Raw genomic sequence first — 27,977 nt, 5'->3', positions numbered from 1 at the left:
AAATTCTTAAAACATGTAGAATGTTAATAAATATGTAATTGTAGTGGGGGAGCACCCAGGTCATGAAAATCGAGTTTCTTCTCTTCTCTGCCATATACTCTGTGCTGGGGTCCACCTCTAAAAGCTCTTGACACTCTTCAGAGTCAATCTGTTTGCCAACGCTAACAGTAACTACAGAATATTGACTACCATGTATGAAATGAGAGTTAATTAAATCAATTTCTATGTAAATAAAAGATCTCAATAGTCAAAGAGTCTCCTGGGAGCATTCAGCAGTCATTGTGCAAGGTTAGTTTTAGTCACATTTCTCAGTAAGCTAGAGCCACACTGGCCTTTGAAGTCCCCATTGCTATGAATGTGGCTAATGGCTGTGTGTTCATTCCTTGGTCCAGGGATGTGTTTTGGTTGTTTCAAGAATGCTCACAACTCTCACTATTATTGCTTAGTTATGAGTGAAGACTTGGTGGTCCTCTCCTTCCTTGTAAGCCCTCCTTCCTTGTAACCCCTCCCGTGTTACTGTTTCCACAGCTCCCCTGGAGTGTGTCTTAGCTCCTCCACATCCAGGTCTTCGTAGAACAACTACCAGTGGCTTTTTCAGTTTTCATTATACAGAGAGATAAATGTCTTTGTCCTTCAGTGTGATCAGATCTCTTCAATTAAAACGACGTACTCATAAAGGAACTAAGCTTAAAGTTATGCTATCTGGATGCTTCAGGGATTTTGTTATTTTTTAGCATGAACAATAGGACATTAGGGATTGGACAAATTTTTATTGGCATGTACCTTGAGAGAACACTGCTTACCAGCTTAAAGGGAAGATAAATTTCGAGTATATCTTCATGCAATGCATATGCTTAACTCTCTGCTTTTAGCTAAATTAGTTAAGAGTCCTGCAAAAAAGCTGTATTTAAAATGATACGCCAAAGTAAGTGTGTGTGCACTGATTCTTGCAGAGTTAAGAACCACTTTTCAATGATACTTTGATGAAGAATATTCTGATAATAAACATTCCCAAATTTTTAGTTTGCAAATATTATGGAAATAAACATTAAAACCAAATAAGTTGAAGCTAAATGTTGTGGGTGTTCTTGTCATCCAACAATTATATAAATATTGACCTTAAATTGAATACACTTGTTGTTTGACTTTTGCATGTTTGGAAGCAAAATGAAGAAGGAAGGGACAAACATCTCATAGATCCCTATAGTCTTATGAGATGGAAAGAAACTTGGTCCAGTCAACATATTTCACAAGCCTAAATTACTATCCTCTGTCACATGAAACATTAGTAACAGAACTAAATCTACGTTTCTTGGCATGATGCAGGTCTACTACATTATGCTACCTCACAGGTTATGGAACACAAATCATTCTGTATAATACATTGTGCACACACATAAAAGTACCATCATATTTGCCATTTTGCCAATTTATCATTTGATAAAGAATGTATTGGTACTAACACTTCACTTTGGATTATACTAATATTCAAAGAAATCAAGAACTTAAAAATGTTTTTGATAGAGTCATTTCCCTGGAGAAAAGTTTTCTGTTTAGCCAGATGAAATGAAAAGATGATTATCCATTCATTAATTCATTTATTCATACAAGGAAAATTCTTACTCTCCCAGAGCTTTCATTCCTATGGAAGAAAACATAAAGTGAAGATTTTGATGTGTATGTCAGTAGGGATAAGTACTAAGAAGAAAAATAAAGCGGGGATACTAGAGAACACTGAAAGACCACCTCAGATACACTGTCTAGGGAAAGGCTCTTTGATAAGGAGAGAATGGAATAGAGGACTGAATGGAGTCAGAGAATAATTTCAAAATGTGGGGGAAGAGAGGTACATTCAACAGGAAGAGCCAGTATGAAGAGTGTGCTTGGTGTGTTGAAGGAATGGCAAGGGCAGTGGCAGGAAGACAAGAGCAGACAAGTGAGAGATGACGCTATGGAGGGTGGGTGATGTTCATCATTTACAGCTTGGTAGACCATAATAGGACCTTGACTATTATTCTGAGGGAGATGGAGATCATTAAAGGAATCTTAGCAGATGAGGAGCATGTTATGGTTCATATGTTTCAAAGATCAGTCTCACTTACAAGTTGTGTACATCGTTTAAAAAATGTCACTTTATGGACAGAATCTAAATTATGAGTAAAAATAGACTTAATAATGATTAGGGCAACATTGTCTAATCAGGATATTGACTGATGATTGTGTTCAAGGGGCTAATGTTAGATAATACAGCTATGTTTTTTCTTTTGCATGTCTTTAATTTGCAGAATTCTTTGGAATTTGAATTATGGTTTTTGGCTTTGTGTAATAACATTGTTTTATAATAGGGACCTTAATGATAATGATATGTAATATTTAAAAATCATGTGCATTCAATTAGTTGCTTGGCACAGCTGAATTCCTCATTTGTTTGCCATTTATAATTTCAACCCAAGCCACATAGCTTTCTATAAGTCCAGAAACAAGTCCTGAATTTTATCTCCTATTTGCAAGGGAAGATGTTTGAAAATTATGTAACTCTTTTGTTATAATTATCCCAATCCATGAGACAATTTATGAGCAGGAAACATAGAGTAGTTAAAACAGATCAATTTAGTATGAATTAGCAGGCATGAATTCTGGAGGCAGCTCTGAAACTTACTAGCTGGGTGACTTGGCATCTTTGACCTCTGTTTGCCTCCTCCACGACCTATGGGAGAAGTGCAGTGTTGTTATTGCTGCAGTTCCTTCACATTTGTCAAGCCATTGTACAAGTATTAGGTAATAAAGAGAAAATGGGTGAATAAAGAGTTACTTACATTAGAAGTAACCATTTATAATACAAATGAGAAAATAAGGGCTATAGTTTCATGTAAATAACAGAAGATAACATCCATATTTATTTTCAGAAAATTATTAGGTGAAAGTAGATATTATTGATACTTGGAAGGAAGGATTATTTCTAAAAGTATCATTTCTATCATGTGAAGGATCAAAATAAATATTTAAAAAGTAATTTGGGAGGTGGGGAGTGCCTTCTAGCAATCTTGTGGCAGCAGTTTTCAATTGCTAAATAAGTATTTACCAAAAAGTTTTCACATTTCTAATCAATGCATTAGAAACTATTTAAAAACTCTACCTAAGTTATCTCGGCTTAGATTTTCATGATTTGCCTATCCGAATATTCATGCAACAAAAATATATACATACATACCTGCTTATGAATATTTAATATTATTTTCCTAAAAATTATTCTAAATTCTTTCCTTTTCAGTCATAAGAATAAGAATCATTTTTATGATTAAACTGATAAATAAGGAAATTATTCTTTGACATTATTTTTTGGAGAGGGTATGCCTACTTCCACTTCACATATTCATCTAAGATTGTTTTTGAGTCTAGAGTGATTCCTGTCACTTTCTGCCACAGACAGTGGAGGAAATTCTCCACTCTGATAAGAGTTAGTTCCTCCACCTGTGCTTACCCATTGCCTGTTCAACAAACTTTGATTCTCTTCTCCAGTACCTTCAACTTCTTCTGCATTACTAGAAGCAAAATATTTAAACACGCTCAAATTTCTCATCTAAAAACAAATAAAAACTGTTTTTTAAATTTTACTTCTTCCTTTAGCTACCACTCCCTTCATATACAAATTTCCCTAAAGCCTTATCTTAAATTGCAGTCATTTTCTTTTCTCCTCCTCAATCCTCTACACTCTACACGTCTATCATGCGAGGTCTTGCTAAGATCATCAATAACCGTTATCATGCTAAATCCAAAAGGTATTTTTTAGTCATTGTCTTATTTCATCCTTAGTTTCATTCAGCTGCATGAATGACTTTCCAACCCTCACCCCCTTTTTTTGGTTGTTCTTGAAGGACTATCTTCCCTCTGCTTTTCACTTGGAAGTGAACCTGTCTTGTTCTCCACTGCATCCCTAACACACTATTTAAAGTGCTTTGCTAATATGTGCTGAATAAATTTGGTGTGAAGAGCTATAGCCAAATGAATACAATGTGAAATCCAGTGCCATAAAGGCTGCAACAGATCTACAAGGTGACAGTGTATAAGGCTTCATAGAAAAGAGAAAGTTTCACAGACAAGACAGTATTTGAGCTGGGCTTTAAAGGATGCATATGATTTTGCCCAGCAGAGATGTTGGACAGTGGGAAGATTGCCAAGGATATATTTAAAGCTCTGGTGTCTTATGTTCCTCTTGGGCTTGAGTATGGATGCAACACAGGGGATACAAAAGGAAAATAGTGACTATAAAGGTAAGTTGGGTTCAAATAATAAGAAGACTTTGAATCTTATGCTAAGTGGTTTGTCCTAACTCCACAGGACTTGGGGAGTCATTAAAACTTTTTGTTTGTCTTGAGAAAGTAGGGTGATGATTAGGGCTGTGCGTTGGATTAATTAATTCTTATGACGTCACTCTGAGGCTGATTGATTTATAAACTGTATGGCTATAAGAAGGAAGACAGAATACTAATGCAATCATGAAGTAAGGGTTCAGGAAATTCAGGCATGAGGTGGTAACACCAGGGTGCAGATACAAGCAGAAATCTGAAGATGGATTCCATAGGGTTTGATGTCTTCCTAGAGTGCTAAGGGATCAATTTCAACTTTGAATAATGGAAATAAAGGCCATGCAATTCACAGATACAGGAAATCACAAAAAGCAGTTTGTTTTTATTGATTTGTTCTTTTTTTAAAATTTTTGTCAGAGGGCATGAGTTGTTTTGAGAGTCTTTATATTTGAGTTACCAATACTGATATATTGAAGAAGTATTCCATGTTGGAGATTCTGGAACCTGGCATGAGAGTTGACGATGCAGCTGTATGAATTTAAACTTGATGCTGAAAGTTGCCTCCTTAGTGGAAGAAGGGCGATCTAGACTGAGGGGATAGCCTGCAAGACGAGGGTGCTTAATGCCATGTAGAATTTTGAAGATCACGTGGAATAGTGGAAATAAAAGAAACTCTCAAGTTTGAGTTGTAGCTTTGCTGCTTTACAAACTATATGGTCTTGAAGTAGCGTTTGGTTTGTTTATTCATTTATTTATCTTTAATATCTGCCCAGGGCCCTCCTGAGTGGTCTGCAAACAGTAAGCACTAAATGCAGGCTTTATTGGCTCACTAGGATATAATCATTTCTACATTATGGATTTTTTTGAAGTATCAAAAGTTGTTTGTGTATTCATTCATTTATTCATTCATATATTCTTACTGAGTCTTACTCTGTGACAGGCACCCTTATTATATTGCCTGACTTCTCCTCCGTCTCATTTCTTGGCTAGTATTTTCATTGGTTCAACTTGGTGATATTGTTCTCAGTTATAGGAAAAAGATTGATTGATTTAGATCTCATCCATCTATAGAGTCATGCCATTTACATCTCAGACTACATTTCTTCTGCCTCAAGTTGGTTGAGATAGCTCCAAAAGGAAGTGATGGCGAATGTTGCCTTTACTTTTACAATAACAGAAAAGAATCTTTCTGCTGATTTCATTTAGATGCTTATAGTAGAATATTTAACTCACAAATGATTTAAATCATCCTCTTTAACAGTAGTTAAACACACTGATGTTACAGAGATCTGCCAAACATAACTACTATCGTATGACTACTGAGAAGTTTTCAGACAGAAGTGCTCGTTAGAACAGGGGAGCCCTATTCCCTGAATGCTGAATGAGTGCTTGCCTGGGGTGTCCCCAGAAATAGGAGCTGACACAGGTGTTCGGCACAGTTGCTTACTGCTTCCCATCAAGAAGGATGGGAGGATCTTAGCACTACTGGTTTGTGGCACTCAGCTTATTTGGCAAGCAGTCAGCTCTGGCTGTGGATTTCCCTGGGGAAAATAAAAGCCACAGGGAAGTCATCAGTGTGACCTTCTGCTGGGTAGTTGGCACACAGTTGCACCACAGGAAAGCTTTCAGTTGTCATTTTCTGAATGGGGAAGAGATCGGGGCTGATGGAGGCTCCCCATCCAAGGTGGAAGGTGGAAAAGGAAACCAGTATTGAACAGAAGCTTACCAAATAATTCCCAGCCACGAAGCTTTACACCAACGGATCTGCTGATAAAAGGAATTCTTGGGGGGAGGCGGTTGATGTTTTTTGGGGGGTTTCTTTGGTTCCGTAAGCATAATTACAAGCTTTCCTATTGAAGTCTGACCCATCATATTGAAATGCTGTCACTAGTATCATTAGCAAGTAAAGTGTTGATAACATAGTCAAATGCACAGCAGAGTTCTGGCTCTTAAGTGTCTGGACTAACTCCCAATATTAGGAATAGGAGTCAAACTGCCATCACTTTTCCTGTGCTAACAGACGCCCTGCCATTAGCAGTCTGAAGGCAATTTTAATAAAATACATAGCCCTGCTGAGTTGGTCTCAAAAGATAAATACGCAATGCAGAAAAGAAGCTTTTGTTTAAAAGTAATTATTTAAACTGTGTATTACAGGTAATTTTCTTTTACCAGTAAGGCAAATGCTATCAGAATTTCAATAATGATTTTTTGGCTCTTATCTAAATAATGTGATATTGTCATTTTTAAGAGTTAAAGCAGCGCTTATTTTTACTTATATATAAAATGAGGGCAGATTGGACCCAGGTATCATGTGCATGTGTTTTACAGTTGATATTACATTTTTGGGTGAACAATGTTGTATTCTTGGACAGATTTATGGAAATGTAACAAGCTGGTGAGAGAGCTCTGGGAACTACAGACTTGACTTGCAAACACAGATTAGAACAGGAGGGCAAAGAACATCTTTTTATTTTCCCTTTGCTGTCCAAAAGGAAATCAAATTTCAGTCTTTTAAAAGCTCTTTTAATAGGATGCTTGTACGTAAACCACAGTCACAAGGCTATAATAAATGTGTGCTTGTATCCGAGGAGCCAGAGCTTTGTTCACCAAAAGGTAAAAAGCTCAGAAAGCTTTCTTAAGAGTCTGTTTGGAAACCATTGAAGCCACCGCCTTTTCTTGCCTTCCTACTAGCATGAAATCCTTAAATTAATATAGAATTAGCTCTGTCCTTACTGTAGGCAGAGTGAGAACTTGCTTATCTAAGTGGGATTCAATGGGTATGAGGAAGGCTCCTATTTCTCTCTGCTGCTCTTTGGAATGAGACAGACATCAGTTCAAATTCCACTCAACTCCTTTTTATCATGATCTATCACCTTAGGCGAGTTACTTGTCATCTTTGTCAAGCCTTTGTTTCCTCATCTATAAAATTAGTATAAGAATAAAACGAGCCTTGTGTGATTGTTTTGAGGATGTAATGAGATGATACATGTGAAATATTTGGGGTGGTGTCTGGCACAGAAGCAGCACTCAGGAAATGCTAATTTATATTTGAATGAGCTATTAACAAAATTTTCTCAGGGAAAGCACAATGTTGAACATTGTGCTAGGAGTTGGGATAAATATATTGAGTAATATATGGTGTCTACTTCAAAAGTATAAAGCCTAATGCAAGACAGGCATTTAAGCAGATAACTTAAGTACTGTATGCCACTTGTTGTAATGTGAGTATAGATCTTGGGGACATAAAGAAGGCAGGGCTTAATCTTGGCCATGGGAAAAATTACTGCAAAATCTTCTTGATTTGTTAAGCTTTCAAAGAGAAGACGCTAAGCTGTATAGTTTCATCCTGAGCTGTTGTGATCAAAGCCAACTATTTTTTTTCCAAGAGTGATTTTTTTCCCAGCTCCTTGTTTTTTCTGTTCTTCTTCCTTTACATTTATGTAAACCTTTTCCTTAATTGTTAGCACCATGGTTAGATGATATCTATAGGCAGTGAGAGGAGGTAAACATGAATTAACCATTCAAATGCTGCTCAGCATCTTGCTAAAATGATTTCAGGGAGAGTTAGAAACACAGGCTTTATTCTCATACATTGCTGATGGGAATGCAAAGTGATACAAGCCTTTGGGAGAGAAGTTGGTGATGTCTAAACAAATCTGCATACACACTGAACCTTTTGACCCAGCAATGCCACTTCTAGGAATTAATCCTGAAGACACAATATCAACAATGTTAAAACTAGCCTGGGTTGGGGGTGGTAGCTCACGCCTGTAATCTTAACACTTTGGGAGGCTGAGGCAGGTGGATCACTTGAGGGCAGGAGTTTGAGACCAGCCTGGCTAACATGGTAAAACCCTGTCTCTACTAAAAATACAAAAATTAGTCAGACATGGTAGTGGCCACCCATAATCCCAGTTACTCAGGAAGCTGAGGCATGAAAATCACTTGAACCCAAGAGGTGGGGTTTGCAGTGAGCCGGAATTGTGCCACTGCACTCCAGCCTGGGCGACAGAGTGGAACTCCATCTCAAATAATAATAATAATAATTAATAACAATAATAATGGAAAAATAAAACTATATACCCAAGATTATTCATCATGGCATTGTTTATAATTGTAACATATTAAAAACTATCTAAATGTTCATGCAGAGGAGGGCAGTTGAAGAAAGCAGAGTGAAGAACATCATCTGGAATGGGAATAAAATAAGAAAGTATATATGTGTCTGCTAATTGGAACCAAGAATAGGAAGGACAAACCAGAAATTAATGAAACTGATTAATTACACTGGTTGGGCCCAGGGAAAGGGGATAGAAAGAATGGGAATAGGGAGCAGGAGTGAAGAGGTGATAGGGAGTGACGTTTATCTGAATGGACTTTTTTGGTATAGTTCTGATTTTTGGAACTGTGTTAGTATTTCACATACTCAAAAAATAAATAATTGAAGTGAATTAGAGTATTCAGGGTACCCCACATGAAATATTAAAAAATAGCAAGAAAACTTAACTCTATTCTTAGGAATTACAGATGAAGGAAGTGGATAAAAAAGAGCTAATCTAAGTAACTGCCAAACAGCAATTGGAGTTTAGACTCTAAAACTTTTTTAAAAATTAACAAAAAAGAACTGCGGTACTCTTATCAGAATATTTGTATTTCACAAGATATGGGTGAGTGATTCAATTTTTCACAGGGGTGAGATTTAGCATTTCCAAAACTGATTCAAATTTCTCCTAGGATTGGGGATGAGGGCTATTTTCTCTCTGTCAAAGAAGGGAAGAGGGCTAGGATGAAGCCCGGTTATTAGATTTTTATCTTAGATATCAATAAGAAAAATATGTATCACAGATATACAAATAATGAAATAGGAGTATATGCGTGTGTTCATTTATATATTCCCAGCTCTATCTGCTGAGAGGGCCTAGAAGCATTAACACCCCAATAGTGATGAACACATTTGGTACCTAGTTCTTGGTTTCTAAATACCGTTCTCTAGCAAAAGAAACCAAGAATCCTTGTAGAAATGGATGATTCCAGGGCCAGCATCAGAAACGTATGTCACAACAGTCTGGAACATCTAGTGGTTCCAGAAAGTAGGGAAGGAGTAAACAATGATGAAAACATTGAAATAATGCGGGATCCACCCTGAAGTAGCTCCCTATTTCCAAATTTGGGACATTTGAGCAAGAAAATAATGAAAGTAATAGGATATTCTCAATATAGTCCATGAGGTTGTAAGAAAGTATTGAACAAATAAATAAGTGAGAAAGAAAAGAAAGCTCTTTCTTAACAGTAAGAATGCCAATTAAGAGGAATGATGGAAATAGAAAGTCACCATTTGGTAAACACCATAGTCATAATAGTTTCAGGCAAGAATCATCAAATGGATGCTAAATTTGTGGGTGAAAATATAATGATAAATAGGATATTTACAGAGTGTCAGCGTATCTCCTCTCAAAATACTTATTAATTATAAAAGGAAAGTAGTAACTTTACAGTGGAAAAACCTGGAAGACACCACCTAAAACAAATGATCAAAGTTAACATCACCAGTAATGAGATATATCGGCATCATGTGCCTCTCATATGATTCACTGAGAAAGGCACAAAAAGTAATTTCTGTCACGTACTTGCCAAAAATGCATAACATGAATTTAATCATGAAGAAATATCAGACAACCCAAAAGGGACATACTACAAAATAACCTGGCAGGACCCTTAAAAAGTGTGAAGGTCATTAAAAACAAAGAAAGATTGAGGAACTGTCCCAGCTGGAAAGAGATGACAAAAACATGACAACTAAATATTGGCTCATGGTCCAAGAAAAAGACATTAGTGGGTCAATTGTTGATGTTTCAATGAGGGCCATGGATCATCAAATAGTATTGTATCAATGTTAATCTTTTGGTTTTGATGATTGTATTATTGGTTCTATAAGATGTTAATTTCTGGGAACCTGGGTAAAGAATATATGGACACTCTGTACTATTTTTGCGTTTTTTAAGCCTGAAATTATTTCAAAATGAAAAGTTAAATTGAAACATAAAAATTGTGTGCCTTAAATAAAATGTATGTATGTATTATCCATTCATCTTTATTATCCATTGCTATATAAAAGGATGACTTCAATAGACTCTAGGAAGAAAGGAAAATTGTAATAGAGTGATAGTTATGTTACACTGTGAACTGGGTCCTATTTTGTTAACTTGCTCTGTCACCCACTGTCTAAGCCCCGGGGATACTTTCTATACTTTTACATTTTGCTAGTCTATTTGCCAAAAAAATAGAAATAATGATCTAGCAAGACAGTTTCTAATTATTCACACCAATGGAGGAGAGCAGAGATGTCAAGTATGGAGCCCACAAACAGTAATTTTAAGAAGCACTTGAAGATCAAGATTTAATGCCAATGAAGAGCTAAGTGTATTCTGGTAGATGTAAAACTCCAGATATACAAATGTTTTCATAGAGGGAAAGCCGAGCTAGTACATTAAGTTCCATCGATGTGTGTTAAGAGATCAGTAATCAAACAAAAGCTGGAAAGGAAGTAGGGGGCACAGTATCGGTGCAGCCATCCAGTCAGTCTCCAAGGGCCCAGGTTAAGTTAAAAACAATGTCTGATGACTCACACCTCCCAAAGCTTGATGGTGTCAGTGAGATGGGGGGTAGTACTCACTCATACTCTGTGACAACATTAAAGGACTAGGGTAAAGGATCGATAGCAACTTAAGAGTTAGCAGAGTTCTGTGCAACACCAGCTTGTTCTCACACACATTGATGTTAAAAATGTTTTGTGTTCAAAATAGTTACAAGATGTCAGCAGAGAGCTTGACATCATTAACTATATTTTATAGATGAGGAAACTGAAATTCAGAGTTTCTCAAATTATACTGCTAGTAGAGAATGGACTTGCACTCTAGACCAGGGTATTCATTTGAGTCCTTGAACCTTTTAGCATCAGGAAACTCCCTAGAAGTACGTGAAATGTTTGTGTATAAGATTATGCAGGTGCATTTTCTTTCCTGAGAAAAGGATACAAATCAAGTGATTTTATCAGATTTTCAAAGGAGTCTGTGACCTAAAACATAACAAAATATAAAATTTTCTTTCCACAGGAGTACACAACATGGAGTGGAAATACTTTTGCTGGACTTGGGAGTATATAACTCTTATAGTACACATAAGAAGCATCAGTATGAAAGTAAATGATTTAACAGAGAGATTCTAGGACTTGCCCAAAATCACAAGAGTTAGTGCCTAAGTAAAACCAGAACTCCAGCTGCTCACAGTTTCAGGGAAGTGGTTTTCCTATTGACCATGTTATGAATTGTCAGGCGGATAGTTCTGTGATAGTCCCTCCCTGACCAGGGAGGTGGAGGTCTGGTTCTCAGGTCTGGTACCAGTGGAGGATGTCAGATCCAAAGGAACCTTGAGCAGCAACTGAGTTCCAATGTTCTGCTGAGACATCAATTAGCATTTTAAGCATAAGGGCAATTTGAATAAAATTCTGTGGATTGCTTGAGAATTCTCTAGGTGGAATTAGGAAACATGGTAGAATTATCTTACCTATGTGGAAAGAAAATGTCTTTTAAATATGGCAGAGGCCTTAGGGTGAGCATTCTGAATGTGTTGTCTCATCTGGCACCTGCAATACCTGCCAGAGTTTTAGCTTCCTAAATTACTCTGGGGCATTAGAGAAGATCTTTCTGTCCAGAGATATTGTACTTCTTTGAAGCATACTTTGAATGAGATTAGAGTTTCTGTATGGCTTTGACGTTTGCCAAAAAGGTTACAGTATCCGCAGACACCCAAATATTGTCCCTATATATGAGTGTGCTTGTCACGGCAGCGTAGATCAGATTCAAAAAAAAGTGTAACACTTTACTACTACAATCAGAGTTCCTTGTCATTCATGTATATGCACACATAGTAAGTACATGTATATTTGACTTTCAAACCCAAGATTTATAAAAGACTTAAGATGTATTATAAAGATCTTACAAAACTTAAAATTTAATCTAATCACCAATGATTGAGAGAGTAATAAGGACTCTAAGAGCTGGCTAACCTTATCTAAGTCACTGCTTTTGTGGACAAGGAACTGAAGCTCAGAGAGGTTAAATTTTGCATCATTTTACACAGTTAATAAGTGACAGAGCCAGAAAAAGTACCCAGATTTCCTGATTCCTAGCCCAGTTTTCTTTTCACTATGGCATGGTGCCTTATGACACATATGAGATTAGAGCAAAATTGTATTTGTTGAAATGCATGAGAAGTGTTGTGGGTCTTTTGATGATGTTTTGTGGAAGGAGTGGGGTCATTCAATCCTTGATTTTTTTCCCCCAGTTTTACACTTTAAAACTAATAAATGAATGATATCCTTTATCTATTTCAAATTAGTAAGATTCTACTGATTTTTTTTTTCTTTTCAACAATCTGCCTATAGTTTTGGAAATTACTTACTTCTCTCAGAATAAATGTATGCATACATTTGAGTTACTAACTCTTGAGTTGCTAACCCACTAAGTGACTAATCTAAGAAATCACCTCTCTTGTTAGGTGCACTGGATTGCAAACGTCTTTTGATAATACTGCAGTGGTAGTGTAGGGATTTGCAACTGGCAGGCAGGAATTGAATTGCCATCATTTGGCTTTAGCAGGAGTTAGAGTCTTGTCTCCAACATAAGCATGAGCCAAGGTACTGTCTCCTTTTTTCTAATTTTAGTTGGAACCATTGGCACTGATCTTACCTAGACAGACTAGTGTTATTTCTACCCAGCACAATCTGCTGGGATGGGCTCTATTCCAAGCCATTCAGTTGAACTTCTCCCCCTGATTTACCAAACAGAGATATGATTGGATGTTGAGGTTAGAAGCTTTCACCCTTTTCGTTAGAAGTCATCCGTTCAGACATAGAGATTCTAAGTTTAATTGGTTCAATGTATGACTCAGAAAGAATTGGCTGTTATGACTGAAAAATGCAGCATGCTTTAATTGCGGGTCAGGAAGTAATTACTGCGACATTTTGGTGCTGGGACTTAGATATTGATACGTTTAACTGTACAGGGGTGAGCAAAAAGATGAGAAGTGATGCCTACTTTCCAGCCCTCACCTATCTTATTCTGGAACAACGCATTGTACAGTTGTCCTGTCATGGTCTCTAATCATGGGCATCCATCCCTGCTGGCATCTCTCATGATCTCAGACACAGCGGCCGTGCTTTGGCTCATGTCTGCATCCTTACCACAATCCTCAGTGAGACTTCATCAGGCTGACAGTGCTCTGCCTCGACTAACTTTCACACCATTCGGATGAAAAGGGGGCATCCCAGCCTCTCGGACCTTGATCGTTTGTGCAGCCACGTCTATACTCTTTTCTCCCTGCCTTAGTTTGTCATGGGATGTCTGCAAGGCTGCCGTCTCACTGGAGTGCCACACGGGGAGCAGGCCATCAGTTCTCATTTTGCCCAGAGCCCAAATATAAAAGGGTTTTTATTATTTTTCTATCCCACCCAAACCTCTGTATACTCTAGATTTGCCCTGCAGGAATTAAAAGTGTAGTGACCTCATACTAGCATGTAAGGTCACTTTTTCCTGGTGAATCTTTCTTCTCCCTAAATCAAAAGTGCCAAAAACATTAGCAGTCTTTTGCTATTACACATGAACAGTAATTTCTCGTATGTAAAAGCACAGGAGTTTTGTCTTGTTTTCTTCTTTTTCCTGTGGTTGCTTATGACCCAAATGAGAAAGACTGTCTGTGGAATGAAGAGGGTTAATGGATCGGGTTATTAGTTCATATATCATCATGCAGAGGTCTCAGTGGCAAGTAGACGTGACACAGACCCTGCCCTCCTGGGCTTACAGTGAGTTCACATGGAATTTATTGTTTTTTTGTTATTCTCCTAAACTATAGATAGAAGCATACCCACAAACAGCTCAATAGAGGGATCCAGATAAACAACTTGAAATAAAATGTTTAAGTTGTATGAAAAAGAGGAGTTTGAAGTGTGTTTCACTTCCCAAATATCTGTTTGAAAAATAGCAAATCATTATCCAAGTGGAAAAGAATGCTATAAATTTAAGCCATTATTCCCTCCCCCTCCCCAACCCCTCCCTCTCCTTTCTTTTTACAATTGTTTCTGTTCTCATTTTGGATAGCGACTGTGGTAAAAGGTCTGTGTTCCCTGCATACCACATGCAGTGCTAACTTTTGCCTGGTTTTGAACGATGGATGAGGTGCTCTCTTATAGTGTGAGTAGCCCAATAAGATTAATAATAATAAATAATTATGAAACACTTAGATTTTGTTTTATGTGTGTTAGATGGAGTTTATTAATTATCAGAGTTCTCAGTGCAGCCCTTTGAGATGGGTATCACTATTATCCTCATTTTACAGATGAGCAATTTCATGCAGAGAGAGAGAGAGTGTGTGTCTAAGAGCACACGATGATAAGTGGGCAGACCAGGATTTTATTTGACACCAAACTGTGAGTCCCTATCACTTAGCAATTGTATTCAGCTTCAAGTAACAGGAACCCGAGTGACAGTGGATACACGGATGCAGTCCAAGCCAGCTGTCTCCTCATGCTATCAGGGACCCAGACTTCTAACTCTCTCTTCCTCCGCACTGGGGGCACGTCTTCATGCTAATGCTCACAGGAGGGTGGGTAGGGCTGCAGCAGGCCAGTGTTAGCTCTTCTCTAGGAAGGAAGTGGGAGAAGCACAAAGCACAGAGCAGCAAGGCCAAGACAGTCAGGGCTGTCCCCTTCTAAAAGGTTTTCACTGAATCCCGCCCCCACTTCCATTTACATCTCATTGCTGTAAGCAGGGTGCTGTTCGTCAAGCAGGCGCCAGGGAAGGGGTATTGGGTAGCCAGTTAGTGTTCTCTGCCACAGCTCCTAATCCCCTGTATAACTGCCTTTTCCAGTCTTAGTATAAAAATCGGGATAGAGAATATTGTTTTTTTTTAATTTAAAGTCAACCATAAATTTTCCTTTATCTAGGGTTTCCTTCACAGCTATGCTCATTAGAATACACACATATAGGCCCACATCATATGTCTCTTGACTAGAAGGGTACTCATCTTCTGATGGAATATTTTATATAGAGTCTTCAGCAAATATTTGGCACAGACCTGCTTTTAAGGGGCTATTAAATTGATCTGGAAATGAAAACCTGAGGCATCACCCAAGATTAGAGAAAATGTCAACCGATTGAAACTTCTTTCCACCTTCCAAAATGCTAATTGACAAATGGTTAGTTATGAGGATAGAAATGTTTTCCTATAGGCTAGGCCATTCCGAGTTGTACATTTTTCCTCTTCAAGCCTGGTGAAGCAAAAATTGTTGATCAGAATGTTATCTGCAGGAAGAAGTATGTTTGTAACTTCAGGAGGCTAAAATTCCATGAACTTATTTATTCTTTTGTATCCTAATGTTTGTTTTGTTTTTGTTTTTTGTTTTTTGTTTTTCAAGACAGGATTTAGCTCTGTTACCCAGGCTGGAGTGCAGTGGTATGACCTCGACTCACTGCAACCTCTGCCTCCCCGGCTCAAGCAATCCTCCCAACTCAGCCTCCTGAGTAGTTGGGATTCTAGGCTTGCACCACCACGCCTGGCTCATTTTTGTATTTTTGTAGAGATGGAGTTTTGCCATATTGCTCAGGCTGGTCTTGAACTCCTGGGCTCAAGTGAACAGCCCTCTTCGGCCTCCCAATGTGTTGGGATTATAGGCATGAGCCACCGTGCCTGGCCCTAATGTTTGAATATAAACAAGAGAGGTACCTTTAAGCAGTGAGATGGATTGGTTAAAGACTGTAGTAAAATATAAAGTGTGTGGCTTCTTCATCTGATTGACCCCCACTTAAAAAAATTAACTTTATCTTTTTTGCTACTCCAGTTTCTCCATTTAGAAAATGCTGTTGTATATACAGGACCTAGCCATAGAGTTTATTTCAGTAAAATACACTACAATAGTATGATAATTCACGGGAATTCTAACTCAGCACTAACTCAATACTGTTTTCTTTTTGTACATTGTTACTGTTTTATCATGTCATTGTTAGTGTTATTTACATATGATTTTTAAATTACAAACCGATCTTCAACTACTTTATTTCAGAACCACGTGCTTCACAGCAGATATTACAAAGCTAGGCACAAACCAAATAAATATTTACTCACAGTTAATGGGCCAGGCGTGGTGGCTCACGCCTATAATCCCAGCACTTTGGGAGGCTGACACAGGCGGATCACATGAGGCCAGAAACTCAAGACCAGCCTGTCCAACATGGCAAAACCCCATCTCTACTAAAAATACAAAAATTAACTAGGCGTGGTGGCGCAGGTATGTGATTCCAGCTACTCCAGCCTCTGAGGCAGGAGAATCGCTTGAACCTGGGAGGCAGAGGTTGCAGTGAGCCAGGATAACGCCACTGCACTCCAGCCTGGGCAACAGAATGAGACCCTGTTTCAAAACACACACACACACACACACACACACACACACACACACACATGCACAGAGTTTATGTATGGAGACTATATAAACAACTAGGATGTTTCTTAAGAGTATTAAGTTGTTCTTAATTAATCCGTAACATCAATGTATTTTTTAATTTATTCAAAATGTTGGTTGAATTTTAGGATTTATAGACTTTTCAGATTCATAAAATTCTGTATATTCTTCTCAAATTTGACTTAGCTCCATAAGAGCAGGGGGAATCAGCATATGTAGACAGGAGGGACATGCAGTTTGGACCACATAGGTCCAATACTTCCTCTTTTATTTATAACTTATAAAATTCTAGTTAAGCAGATATACTGAGTTCTTCTCTTTCCATTCTTAATGTTAAATTTGCCAAAGGTTGTTATATGTACAACGGAAATATGTATGATAAAGATGATCAATACAAAAAAACTTTTGCCCTAATTATTTGACTACTTCATGTGAAAGTATTCCTTGGGCCTAAATTAGCTTAATAATTGCCTCGGTTCTCTTGTAGTTTGTATGTTGAAATTGTGACTCTTTTGTATGTTGAAATTGTGACTCTAGAACATTACTAAGAATTTTTCCACAACAGAAAATAGACTGAATTTTAAAAAATTGATGATTATGAAAAATTTGGTGATTTCCAGAAATATGAGTTTACTCGTTTAAAATAGATGACTCAGTATAGGATTTCATGTGATAATGTTTTTCATTAGTATTCATGATCTGATCCTAGAAATATTTTTCTCGTTTTTTTTTTTTCCCAAAACAATTTATTTTAGACTGCAACTAGTAGATAATTGCTTTATGTTTTAGGGAAAAGAATTGCTTAATTATTGTAATCCCTCAAACACAATATTGGAACTTTTACCATGACCATTTCTAATGCCAGCCCCACAGTATAGCTGAATCTTGCCATCAAGCTTACTATCTAAGGAATCTCAGTCTTCTTTTCTAGTTTATGAACTACGGTAATTGACAAAAGGGATTTCCAAAAGATAATTGTATTGATTAATTCAATTTCTGGGTTGAGCATAAGGTTGTAAATTGGAGATCATTCATATAAATTGAATACAAAGGGAGAATATTTTTTAAGTCTTTTTTTGACGTATTAAATGATTTATGCTGAACTCCTAAAAGCTTTCCAGCCCCACAGAGCATCAATAGACGTCTAATGGAGTCCTGAATGCCAGCTCTATTTTTGTTGCTTATGCAGTAGGTGGGAAACCTTTAGTAGGATGAGTCTTTGTTTCGTTTCCATTGAAAAGCTCATGGACTAACATGTTAGGACTTCTAATGTTTTAGTAAAAAGTTTCCTGATGTGACAAAATATACATATATTTATAAAAGCTTAAATATATAGATATGTTTTTCCCAAGTATAAGCATACATTTTTTATCAATCTGTTGAACCAAATCCAGTTTTTACACACATACATATCTATCTGTCTATCTATCTACCTACCTACCTAGATAGATAGATACAGACACCTGCATGTTGTGTGTATGGGTTCCATATTTATTATATGTTAGCTGGTTGAGTATTTCATCAGATAATAGGTTCTCTAAATACAGAAGCTGTTTTATCCACTTTCCATCACCCCCCACAGAGTATGATACAGTGCCCTTTACACAATGGATGCTAAATTAATGGTTGTAGTGAATGGTGACCACAAGAATACACATTTAATCAGAGAAAAATCTACCATTTGACTTTGTTACAGGTACATGGGAAAGATGTCACTTAAAGTTCCTTTTACTGTCAATTAGAACTGTTTTATCCTTATCTGGTTAGATGGAAGCTAAGCTCTGCCACTTTTATATAGTTTTATTTATAATTGTGAACATGTAGAGCCACATGAGGCCATCAATCAGTAGAGGGATGAGGGCCCAACAGAATTATTTCTGTAGGTGGCCAATTTTTTTTCAATCAAGGACAGCTGAAAGGTCATGATTAAAACAGTGATTTTCCTGAAATTGTAAGTGACTGTTAGTGACTGTTTTGCGCAAAGATGTCAAAACTACTTTTTTCTCTGAAAAAGAAAATTATAAGTTCTTGAAAACGTTGGCAGTGTTCCAAATGTCACTTGCACTACTGTAATGTATTTTAATTATTGCACTTGAGTCAGTTTCTTGAAAAATATAAAAAGCTAAAATAAGTTAGTGTGATAGTGGGCATACATAGATTAAACAATAACCATCTAATGCCTCACTGATATGTACAAATTCATTACTCAATATTAGCCAAACACAAGGATTGAACAGTTTGTGCTCAAAGAGAGTGCATAGTATTAATTTATATTCCTTTATAGAGATGAAGAATGAGATCACTATATTTTCTATTAAAATGTGGTAGTGATACTTGAGGTATTTCAGAAATTTGCTTCATGTAAACCAGTTTGCAAAGGCAGCCAAGGATAGCAAATGTTTCTGTCAATTTCTGTAGGAGGCCCTTTAGTCTCTGAGTCAGGATTGAGTTCAGTTTCTGGGTAGTGGCAGGGAGGACTTTCTACTGCTGGTTGTTATCATCTTTCAGATGAGGTGTGGACATGAGGTTCTAGCCATTTGTAGTCATTAAAGATTCCTCAGAACCTTTCTAGCAAGAGGATTTTAACTGCAGTGTCCTGGTCAGTTTCCAAATCGAGTAATTACATTCAGCCTCTTAATGTTTTCCTGCAGGTTCTGTTTTTGTTTATTTGTTTGTTGGGGGTTTTTATTGTTGTCATTGCTGGGATATATGGCGCTATAGTTTTTTATGTGTGTGCATCTCTCTTTGGTTTTAAGCTGTTATGTGCTTTTAAACCTCGTTAGACTATACTAGAACAGAACTGAAGAATTCTATTAGATGCATATTATTTTAGCCTGCATTAATAATTCGTGTTCCATACATTTGCTCTCTGTTTTAGTTTAATTTTTTTCTTTAAGAGGCACATATAAAGGACAAATAAAAAGAAATAATGGCAAGAGGAGCAACAGATATGGTGGCAGATATGGGCTGCTCTGTAGACTGTGGTTCAAACATACCTGCTCTCCTTTACCTGGGGGAAGACGCTGGAGAGCAGGGAAGATGAATGACAGTTGCTGAGCAAGCAGGGGGCTCATAGGAATCTATACAGTGTGAGTTCATTTAGAATGAAAAACTGGTAAATTTCTATCTGAGCCCAAGAATGTCGTGGTTCGTTTCCATGTTAATTGTCAGTCTTTTCTCCCATTGATAAGCACTTTAGATTTGGATTTGTAAGGCAGCAGGATGTATCTTTGATTTTGAAAAGCAATATTTTGATATGTCATAATTTGATGGCTATGTTTTGAATTCGTTATTTCATTCATGATCATTTATTGTAATCTACAGAAAGATAAAATTGTATAAAACCAACATTAATTGTATGCCAACCATATTACAAGAACTGCATTTGATGAATTACTTTCGAAGATACTTCATCTGGTTCAGAAAAACACACTGCACCAAGTAGTTATCCTATTATATTCCTACAGGGTTAAAAGAGATTTTTAAGAACACTTTAGTGTTATTTTATTTATTCAACAAGAAAAATGATAAAATGAAATTCAAAATAATTTCGATCTAACCCAAGCATGAATTTTGTCCATTAATCTGAAAACCTACCCTGCTAGTGGCAGTAGGAAAAGCTCATGAGTCGGAAGAACTATTGTTCAATTCTGGCTCATACAAACTCTGTCATTTCCCAACGAATAAGTTGCTTAGCTTCCCTGTCTCAGTTTTCTGCATTGTGAATAGGAATGATTCTTAATATACTTGACTTACCTGCTTACAAAGTTTTAACTAAATGGTAGCAAATACTATACCTTGTAAAGTAAACTTTAAGCTAGAATATAGTACTTTTATCACTAATAATTTGTCTTTCATCATATTGGTTTTACATGTAATCCTTAATTAGAAATTCCCCTTCATACCTTTCCTGGAATCTTGGTTTGAGATTAAACCTGATCTCGATTCTGTATGATAGAGCTTTGATCTTCCCCAGAGCAGTATCACTGCCTCTGAAATGTTCTCTTCTCAATACTGGATAGTTTTGCTTTTCTCTAGTTCATCATTTTACCATATCTGGGACACATAGGCTAAACAAACAAAATACTTTAATCCTTCCCTGCCATCTCTAGTTATCTGAAAATATCTGTTGTACCTGACAGAATCAGGGCCCAGTTGTCACTGGGACAATGGAAGGCTGGTCATTGAGAATTGGAGAAAATCACCAACGAGGAGTAGGACATTGGAGCAGATTATAGCAATATGTGGAAGCTCATGCATACAGAGCAGCAGATGTCCTCTGTAGGAACGTATCTGGTCAGACAGGTGCTGAATATCTAGCTATTGGCCTTAGCAGGTGTCCGGGGAGCAAGGCTGGAGCACAGGGACTGGAAGCTCTGTCAGCTGATGGTGAGCAGAGGTCACACTGCTAAACTGGCCTGGAGCAGCAGGAAGCCTTGGCACAAGCAGCAGACTCTCCCAAGACACTAAATCCTCAACTCAGATTAAAGACTCAATAACCAAAGAATTCAGGTAAAAATCATGGAAACTAAGTGCTGACTCAGGAAAAGAGCAAAACACTAAAATTAAATTATTGACACTGCTTAAAACCAGGATCCTGGCTGCTAGAACTATGAGGTCTGCCTGGCTTTGGGGCCAAACAATGAAGCAGCTCAAATCACTGTCATCCTCTTTGACTTTCTTACTCTAAGATCTTCTCATGCATACTGCTTATCTCACTCACACAAGGCAGGAAAAGGGAGAATTTAAAGCCAGGTGCGGTGGCGCGCACCTTTAGTCCCAGCCACTCCCTTGAGTCCGGGATTGCTGCAGCCACGGTGATATAGCAAGACCCCACCTCTTAAAAAAAGAAGAAGAAATTCATGTAATTTTTTAGAACATAATCTTCATTCTCTTCTTTTTTTTTTTTTTAAATTTTATCTTAATTAAAAGAAGGTTATATTCTGTCTTATTTGATTCTGTTTTCTCCCAATTATAAACTTTCTCCCGTTGGAGTTGCTGTAATCCATGTAAAGAGGTCATACCATAATCCATTCATTTAAGACATGTTTAGCACATTTTATCCTATAAGATGGGGATGCATCTTAAATTGATGGTTTATCATATTTTAATTGCCATAGTATTTTTTCCTGGTGACACATGAAATATTGGGTTGTCCTCAAATTAATGGCATCTTGGATGAAATACCAAGCTTATCTAATAGTCTTTTGCTACCAACAATGGCTCCAAATATGATCCGAATCACGGAGACCAGAGAATGTCTATAGTGTCACATGATGTCACTGACACTGAATGTCATGAGGCTTCATAGAGCCCCAGTAGTTAGTAAAATGCCTTGAGTTCCTAAGCCACCTTTTCCACATCTTGCCACAGTTCCATCATATAGGAAAAGAGCAATCGGACAGGGCTTTCCAAAAGAGGAGACCTCCGTATAGGTTTTTAAGAAATATTTTGTGTCTTAAATTGTAGGAATGCATCTATTGCATATGATATCTCCTTTACCTTGATAAGATTTTATGAACAGAGTTTAGATAATCCCTCCACTATAAACATATATATGTATGCATCCAAAAGTGACATTCTGGAGTTTGGAAATGACACAGGGTCTTCTTTCTTTAGCGGATCCATTTCCAGCATAAGAACTTCTGGGTAATATTCATGTATTTTTATAATTCTTGATATTGTGAAACTCAGGCTTAACTTTGTGTTTTCTATGCTATTTTGGTTACTATATTCTGTAAAATTTTTCGCCTTTGCCTAAAATAAGCACAAATTTGTGACTGGGACAGTGAATAATACATGAAACTTTTTTTATTTTTCTCATTGTCTACATGAAACAGATACTTGAAAGGTAATGATATCATTCCTGGAATTTCCTCTTTTGAATTAACATATATTTTCATTCTGCCACATAGAAGCCCTTCTTCCCCTATTGTAAGAGCTGCAGGGCATCTGCCGTTGGTAAGCTTAAAATTTGGAATGTGTCTCAATATTGGAACTTGTCTCAATATGTCCTAATATTTGGACAATGTCTTGATTTCATGATTTTATAAAGCATACATACATAAAATGATTTATATCAAATTTTCATAGGACAAAAATAGTGCATACAGCCAACGAGAAAGAAGACACAATATGACTTTACTGAGAAAATAAAATGAGGGATCTGAGGGTAAGAACCAGAATCTACAAACTAAAAAAACAACAGCTATTTATGGAATTGTGGGCTTTGCTATATTGCCTCCCCCAGATACAAAGATCTCATTTTGAAGGCAGTACCAAACTTCCACTGAGGAATAATTGGATGTTAGTATGAGACCTCCCAGATGAGACTTAAGAATACTCATACTCACTTGGGATGCCTGCTTGGAAACTATCTACTCGTTTAGTACTATTCATGGTTGATGCAGTATTAGAGTTGATATTTGAAATCACCTATCAACAGTACTCCAGGAAAACCATATGTGTCCTGAATATCACTTCTTACTGGAATATGTGAAAGAGCTCTGTTATTTAAAAATGAAGAATTCCAGAGTTTCCAACTTAAGAAATTAAAGGATGAATGAGGATTTATTTAATATGGTTGGATCCCTGGCTCTTAGGCCTTTCAGGTATTGGAGAACGGCCAGTATTTCACCAATGAGGAGGCAGGGAGAGACTCTGGGTGCTGAATGCCTGTACTTGAATAGAAATTCAAGTTCTAACAGCCATCACAAAGCCCTGACTACTGAGGAAGTTTCCAATAATTGCTAATGACAGACAGACACACATGGGAAAATGTTACTGTAGCAAAAATGAGATGGGATATGGTAACTGAGATAGAGCATTCAATTTAGGATTTCAGTCCTTGTAGGTAATGTTTTCTGGTGGAATATATCTTGGACATGATCACTGAAGATAATGGGATATAATTTTGCAACAAATCATTTTTAGAAATCACTTTCCATAACTGCACAACTGCTTCATTAGAGGATACAATATTAGATCATCATCTCATCTGGAGCATTTTGGTTACATTTCACCTGATTTTCCTGCCCCCAGCCTGTTCTTACTGTAATTCATTAGTACAAATGGATTAATCTTCCTAAATCACAGCTCTGGTCTTGTTACTTCCCTGCTCAGAAATGGTTCCCTGAATGACCTACTGAATGACATCTAAACTTATTAGTCTGATGTTTAAGACTCTGTGCTTTGGCCTTGTCCTTGATGCTGTAGTCAACTATGTTACTCTTTATCCATACTTTGCATTTTTCTACTGTTTTTTTATTTCTACTTGATTTCCAGGTTATTTTTATGTTGACTTACTATTTTACATATTTCTACATTACTGTTACCCTTTAAGACTCAGTTCAGATGTACTTCATTTTAAAATCTTCACTCATTGTTTTAGGAAATAATGCCTTCTTTTTTCACTTTTAAGTATTGAATAAATACTTGTTGCTTGACAAATTTTGTTCCTCTGTGCAGTCTATACATAACAGATATATCATTAGCTATTATAAAGAATAAAAATAGATTGGATAAACAACAATACTGGGGTATAAATATTTCAGAAATTGATTAGGCAGGGGGCTCTTTGTCACTTGTGGATTTTCCAAAACTTTGCTTTCCTCCTTTGTTCTCATGCTACCTAACTCTGGCTCTTTGCCTTGTTCGTTTAAATTTTAGCTTAGGAAGTGCACAGGAAGAAATGAAGCATTCAAATTACTTGAAAAGAAAAGAGAAGCATTCAGGCTTTGTTCACTCCCAGCTTTTGATCATAACTATAATTCTCTGTAAGCAATCCAATAAAACTTCCCATTGAGTTGCACTTGTGTTTCCTTTGAGCTTGAATTTACAGCCTACTATTGGTAGATTAAAAATCCATTAAAATCTATAAGAACAGCAGAAGTTACATATTCCTTTTGCTGTAGTAAAGATTTTTCTAAAAGATTTTACATTAAAACTCCGCTGCTAAGTAGTGATATTAATAGGCCATTTTAAAGCCAAACTTGGCTTGTCCTTAAGCCATGGAAGACTGCACAAGGAATAGCTTCCCATATTCTATGAGATTGAATTTTGGACGAATGACTGAGACACAGTTGATTTTTTTTCTCATGTCACAAAGACAATGCTAGACTCCATTAACAAACAGCAGACAACCTCAAAGATAAGTGGTAATGCAGAGGATAGTTGGCAAAGAACATGTTAGGAAGGGGTGATAATAGATTCAGAGAAAGAGTGTCCAACTAATTGTCCTGTAGGTAGTGAGAAAAATGAAACTAGAGAAAGGGCGAGAGGTCCGGGATAGAGACGTAAATTTAAATTAATGTGTAGATAAATGGTAATGAAAAAAGTCACAATGCCCAATTTTGTAAAAACACTCAAAGTGCAGTTATGAAGCAAATGTATTTCTGTCTGTGCCTTTTCAAATTGATGCTTTTCTTTGATGTGATGCTTTGTACTTTTCTATAAGTTAACTTGCTTTCAGCATCTTAATATTTTTGCAGATATTTAAAAATTAAGTTTAAAATCAAAAGCAAGAGATATGATGCTTGCAGCTCAGAAAGCAGCGGGACTTCGGTGGGTTGGAACACAACTCTTCTTGCTGTTGTCCCAGGTGATTTGTCATCAACCAAGTCTTAGATCAATCAATTACACAAATATGACACTATTACATCTTTCTTCTGGAGTTATCTTTCTATTGGTCTAATACTCAGATGCTTCTGAGCCACCCAAAGTAAAAGCTCCAGGTAGAATATCCATGGGATGGGACTGATTGTGCTTCCATGGTTTACCTATCTCAGTGGCCTGCCCTCCTTGCCCTGTGAAATCAGTTTGGAAACTTCCCCTTCTTCTTCTTCCTGGTGGTCTTATTAAACTTTTCCAAGGTTTGATGGTTCTACAAACCAGAATTTCATTGACATTTTCACTTACATTTACTTTTTTTTCAGTATGTTTTATCATGTTTTCTTTTTTACAAAAGCATTTTATGTTCATTGGAGAAATCCTAGGGGAAAAAGAGCAAAAAGAAGAAAATAATTTTTAAAATATGCTAATTCTGCCAACCAAAGAAAATAACCAGCAAGATTTTGGCATATAGTCTTTGCTTTAAAAAAGATAAATTTGTATAAGATATAATATTTATTAATAACATATTTTTAATAGAAACTCATGCTGTAATACTTTTAGAGCCTACTTTTTTGTTTAAGGGCATACACTTTTTTATATAGTTAAGTATTCTTTATGCTTGATTTTCATATCAAAGTATTTTATATTCTATATGTACCAGAGTTAATGCATCCAATCCCTTGTTTATGGGCAATTAGTTTTGCTTTCTATTTTCTGCTTTCTATTCCCATTGCCATTCCTGGAGTTATTATAAAGCCCTCATCTTACCTTATTTAAATGATTTATTTCAATATTGCTTCAAATGAGAGCTTGTGTTGAGTGAACTATCAAATCCTTGTAGAATAAGTTAAATAGCAAATACAAAAACAAACACCTCTTAAGATTGTGACTTGTGTAAAGGCTTTGATGACTTTCCATTTTCTTCAGAACAATTTCTCAGCATTTGTGTAGGTTCTTCTCTAATTTACTCATGTTCTACCTTTATGACTTAACCATTTAACCTATGTTCACTCACCTCATACTACTCAGAATTCTCTAAATATTTTGCTACCTTGATGTCCTTGCCCATGTTGTTTTTTTGTTGGTTTTGTTTGGTTGCTGATAATGCCTTTTATTTTTGTTTCTGCCTGGTAATATCCTACTTATTCTTAAAGATAAGCTTAAATTCACCTTTCTGATTATCTTGACTGACTCTCCCAGTCAAATTAATTGCTCCCTACTCTATGCCCCAATAACCTATGGTTGCTGTCTTCTCATGTCATCTAGTTGAGACCATAGTATAATAAGAAGCATATCCTGTAGTCTTTGGACTCTTATAGTCCTGGGTGTGAAACCAAAATTCATCTCCTATAATTTCTCCATGTCAGTTTCAGCGTCCATTCATTCAACAAATGTTATTAAGTACCTTCCATGTGCCAGACCATGTGTGGTGATTTGGAGTGCAATGGCAAACAAACAATATTAATCATGGATAACATTTATTATGGAATGTCTATGTATGAGGCACTGTTTCAAGTGTTTTACACGTGTGGGCTCATTTAATCTTTACAACAGGTTCTATTACTAACCTTCTTTTAGGGCTGAGAAAATTATGGAACAGAAAATTTAAGCACTTGTGAAAGACACACAGGTAGTAAGTAGCAAAACAACAATTCAAACCCAGGTGGTCTGTTCTCACCTGCCCTCATTGTCAAGATGATTTATTGCCTCCTAGAACAAATGAAATCACACATAGTGTCTCCTTTCTGGAATGTTCAGGCTAGTGGGGGAGAAATATACTAAATAAATAGTGACACAGACAAACATAAAATTAGAATGTGGTAAGTGCTATGAAGGGGAAGTGTATAGCACTATGAGAAATAATAGATTTTAAATAGCTTGGGAGGTTAGCAGTGTCTGAGAATGGTGGGGCTGAGGGAGAGGATTGGAGTGCATCTGAGGTGGAACTCAGAATCCTATAGGCCATGTTAAGTGATATCTATTCTAGGAGCAATGGAAAGTGATGAGATATTTTTAAAGTAGGTATTTCAAGGGTATGTTTAGTTTGTAAAGATCCCTCTGTAAGCATAGAGAAGAGTTTTCAATAAAGATGGTAATATATCTGTGTAAGGGTATAGATAGACCCATATCTATATCCCATTATAATGGTAAATGAGAAAATGTGTTTCAGAGTGTCTAGTGCAGTGTCAGGCTGGCAGTGAGCACTGTTAACGCTGATGTCTTTCTTTATTCATTATCTTATTCACTGGATCTAACACACTACTCTGCAAAATGTAGAAGAACAATAAGCACTTGTTGATTGACTAACTGAATTAAAAAATCATAGAGTTTTTTTTAAGATTTCCAGAAACTAGAGACTCTATGCTTCACAAAATAGTCCATTAGGTAGCTTTATGTGTGAGAATATATTTTCTCATTTTGAGCCAAAAGTCTAATTTCCTATAATTCTATTTAATTTTGCCTTCTGGACCTGTAAAGAATGAGTACAAATCCTGTTCTGGGATACTCCTCAAATAATTGAAGGAGGTTATTTGAAATGTTTCTGTTTT

General features: G+C 36.7%; 1 protein-coding gene across 7 annotated transcripts in view; it reads left to right on the top strand.

Annotated features, from left to right (window-relative positions):
- SOX5 (SRY-box transcription factor 5) overlaps positions 1-27,977 on the top strand; it is a 1,035,411-nt gene that overhangs the window by 353,284 nt on the left and 654,150 nt on the right. The window lies entirely within an intron of this gene.

The sequence above is a fragment of the Pongo abelii genome, chromosome 10 (genome assembly GCF_028885655.2).
Source record: "Pongo abelii isolate AG06213 chromosome 10, NHGRI_mPonAbe1-v2.0_pri, whole genome shotgun sequence".
NCBI classification, from domain to species: Eukaryota; Metazoa; Chordata; class Mammalia; order Primates; family Hominidae; genus Pongo; species Pongo abelii.
Note: the sequence above shows the minus strand (reverse complement) of the source record. Positions and strands in the feature narration are given on the sequence as shown.